Source organism: Atractosteus spatula, chromosome 4 (genome assembly GCF_055471065.1).
Source record: "Atractosteus spatula isolate fAtrSpa1 chromosome 4, fAtrSpa1.hap1, whole genome shotgun sequence".
Taxonomy (NCBI): domain Eukaryota; kingdom Metazoa; phylum Chordata; class Actinopteri; order Semionotiformes; family Lepisosteidae; genus Atractosteus; species Atractosteus spatula.
In genome coordinates, this window is record NC_142709.1 from 1120613 (window position 1) to 1134820 (window position 14208).

Below are 14208 nucleotides of genomic sequence, written 5' to 3' on the forward strand. Positions count from 1 at the left end.
AGATTCGTAGCCTTCTTCTATACAGAGAGGTTCTTAGTATTATGTAAACATCTCCCTTCCTCTCCTAATATGAAGCACTATGGACTCCCTCGATTATTTACATTTCATTAATTATTAAAAAGGAAAAAAGAGCATAAACAGCAGATCATTTTTGTTTAATGTTTCACACAGGATTCTGATGCATAGTCCAATTAATGCTAATCATTGAGGACTTCCTGTTTAACTTGTACATAAAGAATGTTTGTCTCAGCAAGGATATCTTTTTCTTTTTCTAGTTAATGTAGGAGCTAATGATGTGACCATACATTGTAGCCTTTTCTTCTTGTTGTTGAACTGTGTGTGTGATGTTTTTACATGGAGATAGTGCAAAAGTATGTTCCTGCTGAACTTAAACATATCTCTTGTGTCATCTCCAAGTTCCTAAAAATATACAATAATAAAATGGGTTTGGTATATTTTTAGCTCTGGAGTGATATCAATAGTTCCAATTTCAAAATCAGGCATTTGCCTGTATTCCTTCTGCATTGCAATGTATTATCAATAAAAGCACTTAACTCCCCTGTGTTCAGAGAATAAATTCACAGATGGTTTCCTCATATGTTTTACTGATCTAAAATGGTGCAGGAATTAATCTGACAACTATTTTAAGATTTAGATTATTCTCTTTTAGCCTTGATGATATTTTTATTTAGCTTGGAATTCTGATAAGTAGTCCAATTACAGTCACACAACAACATTTTTAATAATTAAAACTATCTTAGCTGAGTTTTAGCTGTAATATCCCAAAATAATAGAGTGAATTAATAAATTGCAGCTTTATTTCAGCTATTCATATTCCTTACTATGGGGAACAGATTAAATATCCTCCAGGAAGGCTTAGTTAGTTTTCATTTCTTAAAGCCTGTGTATTCTTCTGCCAGGATTTGGGATTTAATTTGGAAATAATCGTTTTGCTAGGACAAGTTTGTCTTTGTAGTACTAGCATTGAATATATAACACAGAGGTTAATGCAACCCGTTTATTAAAATGTTGCAAAGCCTGATATGTAAACTTTATATGCTGATAGAGTGCTGATAAAACACATCACAAAAGACAGTGATTGCCCAATTCAGCTTTGTGACTTTACAGTATAAATAAATAAAAATATAATTTTAAAATATAATAAAAAGTGCCTTAAACTAAATGGTTCTCAGTTTTATTGGTTGCTGAATTTAAATTTTTGCTGTTTAATGACAGTTTGAGAGAACAGAGATAACATCCTTCCTGATTTCCTTCTCTACCTATCAACTTCCAGTACTATAAATTGTTTGCTAACCTACTGTATCTTTGTCCTTCTTCATAATTTTGTGTTTATTGACTTCTCTTTTAGCATTTTAAGCAAAGCTAACTGAGATTCACTGTAAAATATGCTACATAAACTAATAAATTATGTATTATTCTTATTAATATTACTACTATTAATAAAAATCATTATTATTAATAATAAAAAAACAGGTGACATTTTTTGCTATTATGAGGATTCTTGGTCTCACAATACCTGCTGAGAAAACATTGAAATGTAAAGAGCTGGGGTCAAGTGAAAAGAATGGGAAAGAATAGCACCATCCTAGGAATAACTTGATGTAATTTACACCAAAATACCAGGATGGCAAGTAAAATAAGCAAATAGATTAACAGGTCTTTTTGGAGGCTAAACACGTCTTTTATTAAGCATTCATATTAATGACCTCATGCTTCAGATTAAACTTTGAGAGTCATCTGTTTGTTTTTCCAGACTTTAAGATATATTCATGCATGGGCTGTTTTAAGTACTTTCTAGTTCCATACTGTGTTTCCCATCGTAGTGTCCAAAAAGGGAGATTTTATTTGTTTGGCAGTAACTCTTCCACTTTTAGTCTGTCAAAGAACTTAGTAGTTGAAATGTGACAGGAAATACATTATTATTCTATAGACGTTGTTCATGTAGCTCTGAACATTGCTCAATTTCGAAAAAGAACTTAGTAATAGCTAGTGATTACAAAACAGTTGCTATGAAATTATTTGTGAAAAAGTGTATGTGAAATACTTAAATGTGCTTACTTTTTCCTTTTTGTCCTTTAAAACATTTCATTTGCAAGTTTGAAATTAAAGGTCTTTTATAGTATGTGTACCCAGATGCGAGTAAACTCTTAGAATTTTGTAACAAAGCAATTTATTCACAGATTGCTTGTTTAAAAAAAACAATATAATGAAAACAACCAGTCCAAATCATTAACATATAATAATCACCCCTGTATTCAGTAGCTCCTAAAAACAACGAGAAAGTTTGTTGTAAAGACAGGAGAAATAATTGGAAACTGCAGCTGGACTGTTGTAAAATCTTGTAAAAGATGGCTAGAAAATTAGATTAATCAAGGAGCAGACATTCTGAGGAAAGTTTGTTCGAATGCCTGACAGTCTTGCTCTTTCTCTCATTTCAAATGTTGGCAGGGTAGCAGGCAGCTCCAAGGGAAATGTGCTCCTTTCATACTTGAGTAATTGATGAATTGTATGCAATATGCAAATGAGAATCCATAAATCTTATGAATGACAGCTTAATTTATGTGAGCCTTAATGAATGCAGGATTAGATTTTAATTAAATATCCTCAAAGGCACCCTGACTAGTAAGTTTTTAAAGCCTTGTTTTTGAAGACTTGTTTCACATGCATTGCGGTTCATGAAAATGAAAGATCAGTCAAACCAGTTAGATGAAATTTTCTTACAATTTGAAGATAAGACCTGGTCTGTTTTGTTAACCAATGGGACTGCAATTAATAAATATTGAGAAAAGTCATATCTACAAATCTCATTTTGACTTTCCTGGAACTGCTAATTTTAATACATTTGATTAACTGCATTTACTTTTAGCCATATCTGATTTATAACATTTGGTAAAGTATCTTGTTTAATTAAGAATATTGTCCATTAGGAATGAAAAAGCTAACCAATTAGGCAATCTTCATCAATTCCCATGATGTACAAAGTCTGTTCATTCCTTATTAGTGGTAATATAAGTGATACACAATAATTCTTGTGCCTTATAATTAGTGAACACAATCATGGAATAAGCTTTGTCTAATAATGATGTATTATGCTTTATAAAAATAGGTGTTATTCTATTAAATCAATGTACTATACCATCTCAGAAATAATCCTTGGAACTGAAATTGTATTTATTAATAAGGGAGTACTTAGATCCACTTTTAAACTTGTAAATTGAAAACATGTAAATGGAAAACATTTATCTATGATCTTCTTCAACTGTTACAGTTTTCTGAATAAGTTTGAACTATTTATAGTCATAGAGATTTGTATGGCCTTGCTGTAACTGCATTTATAAAACAGGAACCAGCTGTTCAAGGTTAATTTTACAAACTGCTGTTGTTTTCACTGATACTGTTTTAATGAAATCTAAAGTAGGCTGAGCAGTCCTTAAAAAGCAATGTGCATTTTTTAAATTAATTAATGAATATGCGTATTTCTTATATCTACAGAGCAAGTGAGTTTCTAAAAATACAGAGAAATGTAAACAGATTTTAAAAAACTCCCCTAGGGTGATTTCTTCAGCAGTCAAAACATTGTAATGTTCCTGCAAACCTGTTTTTATCAATAAATAATATAGTTACAAAACTGAACAGGAAGAACACTTGGTTCTTTGGTAACTTTTTTGGGCTGAATGTAACAAGCTAGTTCAAGGCTGTTGAGAGGTCTGTGGGCTGCATTAAAAGGCCTGTAGAGCTCAAGGTAACATTTCCCTTTTTGATTTTCTGCATTTGATCTAATTTATTGTTCAGAACAAAAGTAAAGAGTTTACCGCAGGAAGCAGCTGTTCCTGGTAATAAAAAAGAAGAGGGTTTTTATATAAAGTGCTTACACATAATCCATCTATCTCTATCTGATAACACAGCTCCAGCTACCTGGGTGAATGAACATTTGACAGGTGTGAGGGAAAGCTGATTGAGATAAACCTGTGGCCGCTCAATGCAAATCAACTTGTTGATAAAGAGATCACAGTAAGAATTGATAAATACTGTACAGAGAGCATAATAGCCTGTTATGTGTCACTGTTTGACCTTTTTTGTGATCTTCTCATTTGCTTGCAGATTCTCTAATCTAAATATACTAAATATGTATCTATAGGTTGTGTTAAATACTGAAATATGGTGCCGCATTAAAAGAGTGCTTGCAAAGCAATTGTCATTTTATTTTCAGGGTGCAAGATTACAAAAAAATGCAATATCAAGTAAGCCTTTTCTTGTTCTAAGATCTATCCATTATGTTTGTTTTGTGGTTGATTCTGACAAAAGAAAAATAATTTGAAAAATTGTCTTAAATTAAGTGAATGTAAATATTGATAGAATATACTGATTTGTATTCAGTTTCATATACTATAATGTATATCATCGCTTTGATGTCCACAAGATAGATTGTTGTCCTAAACCCTGAAGTATATTTCCAAACAGGATACTCATCACTTTAAAATATGGTATGAATAAACATAATTAATGAAATAAAAAAATATATCAATAATATAAATATTATAGAGTATAGTAAAACTATTTATGAGATACTTAAAATTCATGAGTGGTTACAGTTGTTTTAGTATTTCTAACCCTCAAAATACTTTACAGAAGTTTATTTTAATATTATTATAATAATTAATTAATATTAATATTGTCAACGTTGTATCTGATATTAACTTGTTGCATAATTGCCTTGTACCAACTACATTATCTTATCTTACAGATTGTAAAAGGTTGCTTATTTATAACAGAAATATTTTATCCTTTAGCAAACACAGATAAAAGCTCTTGGGATCTCTGTGCAATCACAAGTAAAACTTTATTTAACTAAAAATATAAAACCTTTGATTCAAAACTTTCTTTGCCCCATATATAGAACATCTCTGAAAAATATATTATTATTTTAAAGACTGCATTTAAAATAAAAAAGCCTTTACTTCCTGGTAATTTCAGAAAGACCTTGTTTTCGTTGCTGGTCACCACCTCAGCAAACTAATCAATGAGGCATGCACTGCTATCTGCTGTAAAAGAAATGAAAAATAAACCAGCGATAATCCCTCAGTTAAAAGGTTATTCTGTGCGATAAAAGCTATTTTGTTAATTTATTTACTCTCTGGTACAGAGAGATAAAGAAAAGGAACAATTAGGGAATTCTAGGTGAGAGATTTTAAAAGGGCAATGACATTGAGTTAATATTTTATAAGGTCTGATTGGTGGTATGCTGGGAAGGCCTTTATTTAGAGAAGCAGAAGCGTAATCTGAGTTCAGCGCATTCTGTTCTAGAATGCTCTGTAGAAATGAGGCACTGTGGTGCTGTAAATTCTGATAAAATAAAAAATGTTATACACCTATACATGAGCCCATTCTAAAATGTTCTTACAAAAGGAGGCTAATCTGACTGTCTAGCTCATTGGGATTTTAGGAGCTAATTGATCTGAAGATAACAAACCAGGGTATCAGCTCCTGCAACATGGCTGAGTAACTTATTCCATTCTCACACAACCTTCTTTGTAAAGCACTGCTTCTTCTTATGTTTTGAAATGCAGTTCCCAACAGTTAAGGTTATACTTGCAGATTAAAATGGGATACTTTTTTATCCCATTTTCCCAATAAAGGACTACAAATGACATGAAAATAAATATAAAATAGTGCAGCTACTACTACTATACGACTACTATTATGTATATTAGACATATATGAGAAACATTATAAAAACTGTTGTGCCATTTAGATAGACTCTTAACTAAAATAGAAAGATACTTTCTATTTGCATAAAAATAAAATGAGCAAATAATTTTGTTTGCATTACTTTAATAGGCTATCTATCTGCAAACAGTTACATACAGAAGAATTTCAAATTATGATAAAAAGTAGATAAAATACAATTTAAAAAAATGATGAATGTGAAAAATATAAGGTTACTTATCTGAGTGATGCAGCGTCTTTAACCCTGTGAAACCACTGGCTTCACTCAAAGATCAAAGGTAATATGACATAGTGATATTTTATGTTTAACTTAATTATAGGTTCCTTATAAACAGAGTGAAAAAAGATGGAATGATTAATAGAAATAGGCTGTTGTGCTCTAATGGCTTTGTTGTGTTGAAATTGGTACTGTAATGGAGTGTATAGTTTGCCTTTAATCTGATTGCTTTAGCAGCAGTCTATCCGATAGTATCAGGTTCCAGCTTGCACTGCTGGGTCAACATGGGCCAAGTCCATTAAAAGAAGCAAGGTTCAGGGAAAGTTCATTGCTATTTTCTTTTGCCATGGTTACAAAACAAAAAAGGCAGAAATCCTGCATTTGTAACATATTGCTGCCTTGGACCCTAGAGCAAGTGTGGTCTATTTCTTCCTAAATTGAAGTCAGGAGTACTGTATAAACCCAGCGATTATCTATACTGTAAACATCAGAATATCCTCTGATCACCTCCAAAGAAAAGCACAGATGTTCCTGGCTGGACTACTGATGTCATTTAGTAAAAGGAGTAGTTACACTTGCTCTTCCAAAGACCTCAACATTTCAACAACAAACAAAATAGCATAGTAATTCATATTTAAACCCAGAACTTTAATTAAACATATTCCATTCTATTAAAAATTGCCCAGAGGTCAAGGTTTCTCTCGTGATTTGTTATGTGAGTCTTGTTTTTTGGGGGAACATAAACGATTATTATAGAGATGATGACAAAAGATGATGCAGATTGAGAAACAAGGATTGAATTTCAGCGAGTCCTTCTACTGTTTAGATTCTGATCATAAACTTGCAGAATGACAGCTGAATCTTTCCTTGAAATTCCCTTAAAACTGAACTGCAGTTTTTTACTGATGCATTAAAAAAAATTATCCGGTCGGATTAGGAAAGCTAAGCAGTTGTTTTTTTAAATTACAGTAGTTTATTTTTTCAGTGTAAGGTGTAGCATATAGCAAATTATTAACATATTGCATCCTTTTCTTTGTGTTAATTTGGATGTTTGCTGGCTGCAACTGCTCTATAGATGGCAAATATTAATCTAATGGAGTTAATTATGTTCTAATGAATATTATAAATCCTTTCATAAGAACCGCATGCCAGATTCACAAAGCTTCTTACAGATGTTATTTTGTTGCAAATTTTAACCTCAGAAAGGGATAACAATTAATTAACAAAAATATCAAGCTCTTGCCTCCGAAACAGCTCTGTTCACATTCGGAAGGCTTTCACTCTGTGCCTTTTCCTGCCTCTAGTTCCTAACAGTGTTTGCGTCTATGTGGAGTCGTCACATACTGTAGCAAAGTGAGCAGGACGCAGCATCTCCTCAAGCTGCTGAGGGAAGATTGACAGGTACCGACTTGCATTGCTGCCAGCTTGAGTGCTGAGGAGCTTTATCGCCCAATTAAAAACGTCATTGCGTTTACATGGTGCTTTTCATTGGGTTGGAGTCGTGTTCAGCGATTCTACTGCCCCCGTGAACTGCGTTCCTCACTGGCGACCCATCTCTGCCAGCAGCTCCTCTGCAAATGCTTAGTTTAAGTAGTCAGGAGCTCAGCGGAACAGTGGTGCATGGTTTGCGTGGCTGCCCACGGCGCTGGGGTCCTGGGGTCTGTTCCTGGGCTGCTGTCTGCATCACGTTTTTATATTCTCCCCGTATTCATGTGGGTTTCTTCCGGGTGATCCAATTTCCTCCCACAGTCTAAAGACATACTGGTAGGATAATTGGCTTCTGGGAAACTGGCAGGAGTGTCTGTGGGTGGGTCTGTGAGTGCCCTGTGATGGACCTTGGACCCACTGGGCTGCCTTTCTGTGTGTCTGCATGCTGTCATGACTGCGTGTACCTGCCATGAGCTACAGACCCACTTCATTCCCTGTTCATGCTACTGATTCTATCAGTTCCAAGAGCCAGATCAGTTCCATTCATGGGTTAGAGCATCCTGAGGCTCTGGTATTCCTGGGCTACATTAGTAGGGTTGCTGTTGCCTAGGATATTCTGAACCAGATCATCTCAGTGTAATCGGGCATTACTCTATTCTTCCTTTTATAATAATAATTCTTTACACTTAAATAGCTCTTTTCTGGACACTACTCTCAAAGCGCTTTACATGTAATTGGGACTCCCCTCCACCACCACCAATGTGCAGCCCGACCTGGATGATGCGACGGTAGCCATAGTGTGCCAGTACGTTCCCCACACAGTGGGGAGGAGAACAGAGTGATGGAACCAGTTCAGAGATGGGGATCATTAGGAGGCCATGATTGGTAAAGGCCAATGGGAAATATGGCCAGGATGCCGGGGTTACACCCATACTCTTTTTAAGGAACTCCCTGGGATTTTTAATGACCACAGAGTCAAGACCTCGGTTTTATGTCTCATCTGAAGGACCCACACAGACTGCAGAGTGAGCGCCCCCTACTGGCCACCCCAATACCTCTTCCAGCAGCAACTTTAGTTTTTCCCAGGACATCTCCCATCCAGGTACTGATCAGGCTCACACCTGCTGAGCTGGCTTTATGTAGTACATGGTTGCTGGGAGTCAGAGCCTATCCTGCATAAACAGCAGGTACAGTACAAGGCAGGGTACACCCTGGATGGGACACCAGTCCATCACAGAGCACACACTGACACACACCAGGGCCAATTTTCCCAGAAGCCAATAAACTCACCAGCATGACTTTGGACTATGAGGAAACCAGAGCACCCAGAGGAAACGCATGCACACTTGAGGAGAACTTACAGACTCCGCACTGGTAGCACACCATGTCCAGAATTGAACCCAGGGCCCCAGCTCTGTGAGACAGTAATGCTGACCACCGTGCCTCTGGGCCACCATGCGGATTTTCATCAACCAAAATCAAGTTTCATTGTTTTGACAGTATGGACTTCCGTTCGTCCCTTGTGATTCTAGCCTTCCCAGTGTGAGATTTGCCTTTCACATTAAATGAGCTCTGCAACATTTTATGGCAAATAAGAACATTGTATGACTGAAAGTATATTTGAGATGATTTGTCTGTGAGGAGGACTGGTGACTAGTCATTTATGCTCATGAGACATGATCCCTTCAGGTTAAAATGACAGTAATGGTATAAAGAGTGAAAAAAAGTATTAGTATTTATTAATTTAGATAATTAGCTAAAAATCAAATTAATCAAAGGAAACAAATCCATGAAAGCATCACACTGTTTCTTGTTTTATGAACATCTCACTTCCTCTAGCAGCTCACTCGTACTGTGAGTAGCCATTTTCCAACGCTCTCAGTAAGGAATGGTGCTCCGATGTGCTCTACAAGCTGCTCCAGCCAGGCTGTACAGTATGTACTTCGCAAGGATCTCAAAGCCAGTCCTGTATTCATTGGGAATTGTTCCCAAAGATGAATGTGAAGCAAACCAAGCAGTGAAGACTGAGATGTGCTTTATGCAGAATATCATTGACTCCCCAGTTAATGATGACAAGTCAACATTTGACTTGTAAAATCAATTTTTATTTACAAATATTTTATTAAAAAATTGAAAAGATTGACAGGGTATCTAATTATAAAATATTTTAAGTGTTCTTCAAACAAACCTAAATATGTTTCTTTTTCAAAAAGGATAACAGGGACTACATCAGAACATCTGACGAGCCTCAAAGCAGAGAGATCATGTCACAATGTCAGACTCATTTGGTTCTGTTTGAATGGACTATAGTTCCATAGCCAGTAATGGTTGTACTGGAAACTAACTCCTGAAGTATGAAAACAACTAATTTAGAGTAGTCAATCAAACCTGGGAGAAAACAAGAGATCATTGTGAAAATGCTTGTGAAACTCTTTGCTGTTGTGGAGTGTCAGACATTTTTATCTTGGCCGCATTAAAAACAAATACAACCCATGTTACAGTAGTTCAGGTGGGTAGCTGCGTCAGCATGTGTAGGCTGCAAAGGAACAAGTAATAGGTTTATTCCATGCTGAAAAAAAGAAGAAAGAGAACACAACGTTTCGGCCGTGGAGCCTTCTTCAGGTGTGAGAGAGACAGGGCAGTAGGCAAAGGTAAAGTAGCGGGAGAACAAAGGTTGGGAGGGAGGAGGAGTGAGAGGCGGGAGCAGGGGACAGAAAGAGAGGCCAATCAAGAGGTGTGAAGTCAGAATGGGTGCAGAGAGGTGTGAAATGAAACTTCCAATGAATGGAGAAAATTTAAAAGAACAGTAGTCTGTCGTTAAGGGAAGGGAGAAGGTGTGATCCTAGCTGCAGAATAATTTTAGTTTCGGTGGTCTTTCTGATGTATGAGTTTGGAAAACCGTCTTTGAGAACACAGACGGAGAGATTAGAGTGGTCGTGGCCGTCAGAGGTGAAATGAGAAACAATGGGCTTGGAGAGATCTTTAATCTTTACAGCCCTGACGTGTTCTCTGAAACGGTCTCCGAGTCTCCTTCCTGTTTCTCCAATGTAGATGGCTGGGCATTTACTGCAAGAGATACAGTAAACAAGGTTGCTGGAGGTACAAGATGCTGTCTGGGTGATCCGGAATTGTCCTGAGGGGCCTTGAATGAGTGTGGTGGTGGCTGTGTATTTGCAGGTGATACAGCGAGCTCTGTTGCAAGGGAAAGTGCCTGGTGTGGATGGTTGTTGAGGGCGGTCAAGGGAGCTGTGAACAAGGAGGTTACGCAGATTAGGTGGTCGGCGATATGAGATAATAGGGCGATCAGAAAAGAGGGCCCCAATGGAGGGATCATCCTGTAGGATGGAAAAGTTGTGGTTAATGGTCCTGGGGATAGGAAGTGTGTTAGGGTGGTAAGGAAGCACCAGAGGAATGCGGTTGTTACGGCGGGAGTTCCTGATCGGGTTGATGGTCCGGGGGGTGTTTTTGGCTCGGGCAAGGGCCCTGTCAATCACACTGCTGGGGTATCCTCTGTTGATGAAAAATGAGTACATTTCGAGGGCTTGGTTCTCGAAGTCGATGTCGTCGCTGCATAATCGTCGTAACCTAAGGAACTGTGAAAAAGGAAGAGAGTTTTTAGTGTGGTTGGGGTGAAATGAGCTGTACAGGAGGTAGCTGTGTGAATCCGTGGGTTTGTAATAAACTGAAGTGGACAGTCGGGGGTAGTTGATAGACAAGTGGATGTCTAGAAACGGAAGAGTAGTGGAAGATATGTTAATCGTATATTTGAGGGACGGGTGGAAGTTGGTGAAATGGTGCAGGAAGAACTCAAGCTGATCGTTGGAGCATGTGGCGGCACCGACGCAGTCATCAATATATCGTTTGTAGAGGTCAGGGACATAGCCAGTGTAGGAAGCGAGACTGTATCTCTTGCAGTAAATGCCCAGCCATCTACATTGGAGAAACAGGAAGGAGACTCGGAGACCGTTTCAGAGAACACGTCAGGGCTGTAAAGATTAAAGATCTCTCCAAGCCCATTGTTTCTCATTTCACCTCTGACGGCCACGACCACTCTAATCTCTCCGTCTGTGTTCTCAAAGACGGTTTTCCAAACTCATACATCAGAAAGACCACCGAAACTAAAATTATTCTGCAGCTAGGATCACACCTTCTCCCTTCCCTTAACGACAGACTACTGTTCTTTTAAATTTTCTCCATTCATTGGAAGTTTCATTTCACACCTCTCTGCACCCATTCTGACTTCACACCTCTTGATTGGCCTCTCTTTCTGTCCCCTGCTCCCGCCTCTCACTCCTCCTCCCTCCCAACCTTTGTTCTCCCGCTACTTTACCTTTGCCTACTGCCCTGTCTCTCTCACACCTGAAGAAGGCTCCACGGCCGAAACGTTGTGTTCTCTTTCTTCTTTTTTTCAGCATGGAATAAACCTATTACTTGTTCCATGTTACAGTAGCTCATTTTGTTTTGTAATACAGTCTATACAACATGGCTTTCACAGGATAGTTTTCTAGACATGTTTTGTCTTTAAAAAAACACAGAATGATTTGGATTATGCTTTTAGCTTGCTTTTACCATCATATACTTGTGTTGACGCCTTTAGTAAATAATTCAGTTGAGGACAGTAAAAGTGATAACAGCAGATTTTTTATCTTCAATCTTCACTGTAAGATCAAAGGGCATCTCTCTGAAATAAGAAGAATTGTATTTCAGAGCAGCTCTCTGTTGATCTGGCTCATTTATTGTTTAGCTCTCATTTTTGAATAACTTGCTCTCACAAGGATGGCAAAATCAGATAACCTAACCACTGCAAAGGAATGAGGTTTGATTCCGAAACTACTTCATAGAAAACAAGTGTTTTATGGTTTTTACATGCTTAATACAACCAGCATTTCTGAAAGGATGCTTCAGGACAAAATGGAAGAGAAGAATATATTTGTTGTGTACATTTCAGACTTTAAAGGTCAGGAATTCTGGTTCTTTAAAAAGCCTGCTTTGTGTTACTAGGTTCCAGTCTCACTGCAGTCTGAATAAGCTCTCTCTGATTTGTAAAGTCAATAAGCATTTTAAATGCATGTTATGCAACAGATCATCTTGTGACTCATTGTCATAGACATTTTAGATTGTTTTTCTCTTCAAAAAACATTCTTTCTAAATCCATGTTACCTCCTATCCCTTACAACTTTGTGATATCACGGTTACATGTTCTTCCTTTAAGTGTGAGCACACATTTACTGAAATAGTGGGAAGTTAAATAAAAAAGAAATCCATTTAACAGAGACTTATATTAATCTATAGTACTTCCCAGAGGCAAACACCGTTTACTATGTGCTTTTCTGTTTACTTAAGTGCTGAACCATACGGAGAGACTATAAATATCTCAGCAGTAGGGTTCCACTTTATTACATGAAAGGATGCAGAAAAGAAAACGTACTATTGGAATGCAGGATGCTTTTTTCATTCATGCATTTACTTCAGATATTAATAATATAGTTATGGTATGTGCAATTAATTCTCTTTGTTGGTTAGCATGCTACAGGCCTAAAGGAATGTTCTGAAATGCAGAATACATTTAATTTTCTTAGCTTATTTTTTAGGTTAAAGGAGTAGATTATACAATCTTGTGAGTGCTATGGTGTGGTTGAGTATTTTGTGTGAATTAATGCAAATCTTTCAGCCCTCTTTTTCTTTAAGTGTGAAAGTATGTGGTCATTATTTGTTTTCTCTAAGTATACACAAAACAAAACTATAATAGCAGCAAAGTAATACAGGAATCAAGTGTCAGTGTTATTGATTATAATGTTAGAAGAGCACATGCAGAAGATTTATCACTGAGGACACTGTTTCTTTGTTTATTTACTTTGCTAATATTTTAACACTGCTTGCAATTCCTCTGTTTTATCAAAGCTGCATGCCTTGTATATTGTTTAATAAGAAAAGCTAAATTGAAAATAAAATTTAACACATTTTGCTTGAAATGGTTTCCAAGCACAACATACAGGACATTACTTTTCACAGTTTTGAAGTCTATGCAGCACTTGCTATTGTCACTGAAATATGTCTTTACTTTCTTCTGCCCTTCTGATTCTAAAGAGTTAAATCTTCATACCATTTAAAACTCACACAAGCATAAATGTATTTAAGTTCATCATCTTAAAAAAAGAATGAAAATGAAGACACTATAGAGACCCTTTCCACCAGATTAGGCATGTATTGTCATTTATCATCTAGATACTGGGCCAGTGGTGAGAAGTAATAAAACATATCATCAGAAATGTACTACAGGTCTGAATCACTCTTTCATACCACCTTCCAGCTAACTGTAGTATTAAATCAAACAAGCAGAACATTTCCTTAGGCGGCCATTGCCTTTTAATTTCCTGAAGAACCTTAAAATATCATTCATTACAAGAACTACACATATTTGGTTTTTAAAAGTCTCATAAATCAATAGCGGCCTGACTGCAATAATTATTACAAGTTAACATGTAATTTTCAAGCTGAAAGCTGCATGCTGAATTTTAGCATATGCAAACGAGGCAATTCAAATAGTGTCTGGATATTAATACCAGGGAGCAGGTAACGAGGTGCTGGCTATGAATTATGCATCAAAAGCGGTTGATCTTCAATGAAGGAAATGAATTCAGCATGTAATCTAATTAGTAATGGAAGTCTGTTACATCTAACTGCAAAAGCAACTGTCCTTGAAATAAATTTATTTACAGAACATGCTGGCTCTTTCAGTAACACCGCGTTAAAGACAGCAGTCCACATGTAAAAAAAAACAACTTCTTTCTTCTTCCTTTTTTCATTTTAATTTT

General features: G+C 36.6%; 1 protein-coding gene across 4 annotated transcripts in view; it reads left to right on the plus strand.

The window, feature by feature from the left end:
- LOC148835581 (dachshund homolog 1-like) overlaps window positions 1-14208 on the plus strand; it is a 194862-nt gene that overhangs the window by 64898 nt on the left and 115756 nt on the right. The window lies entirely within an intron of this gene.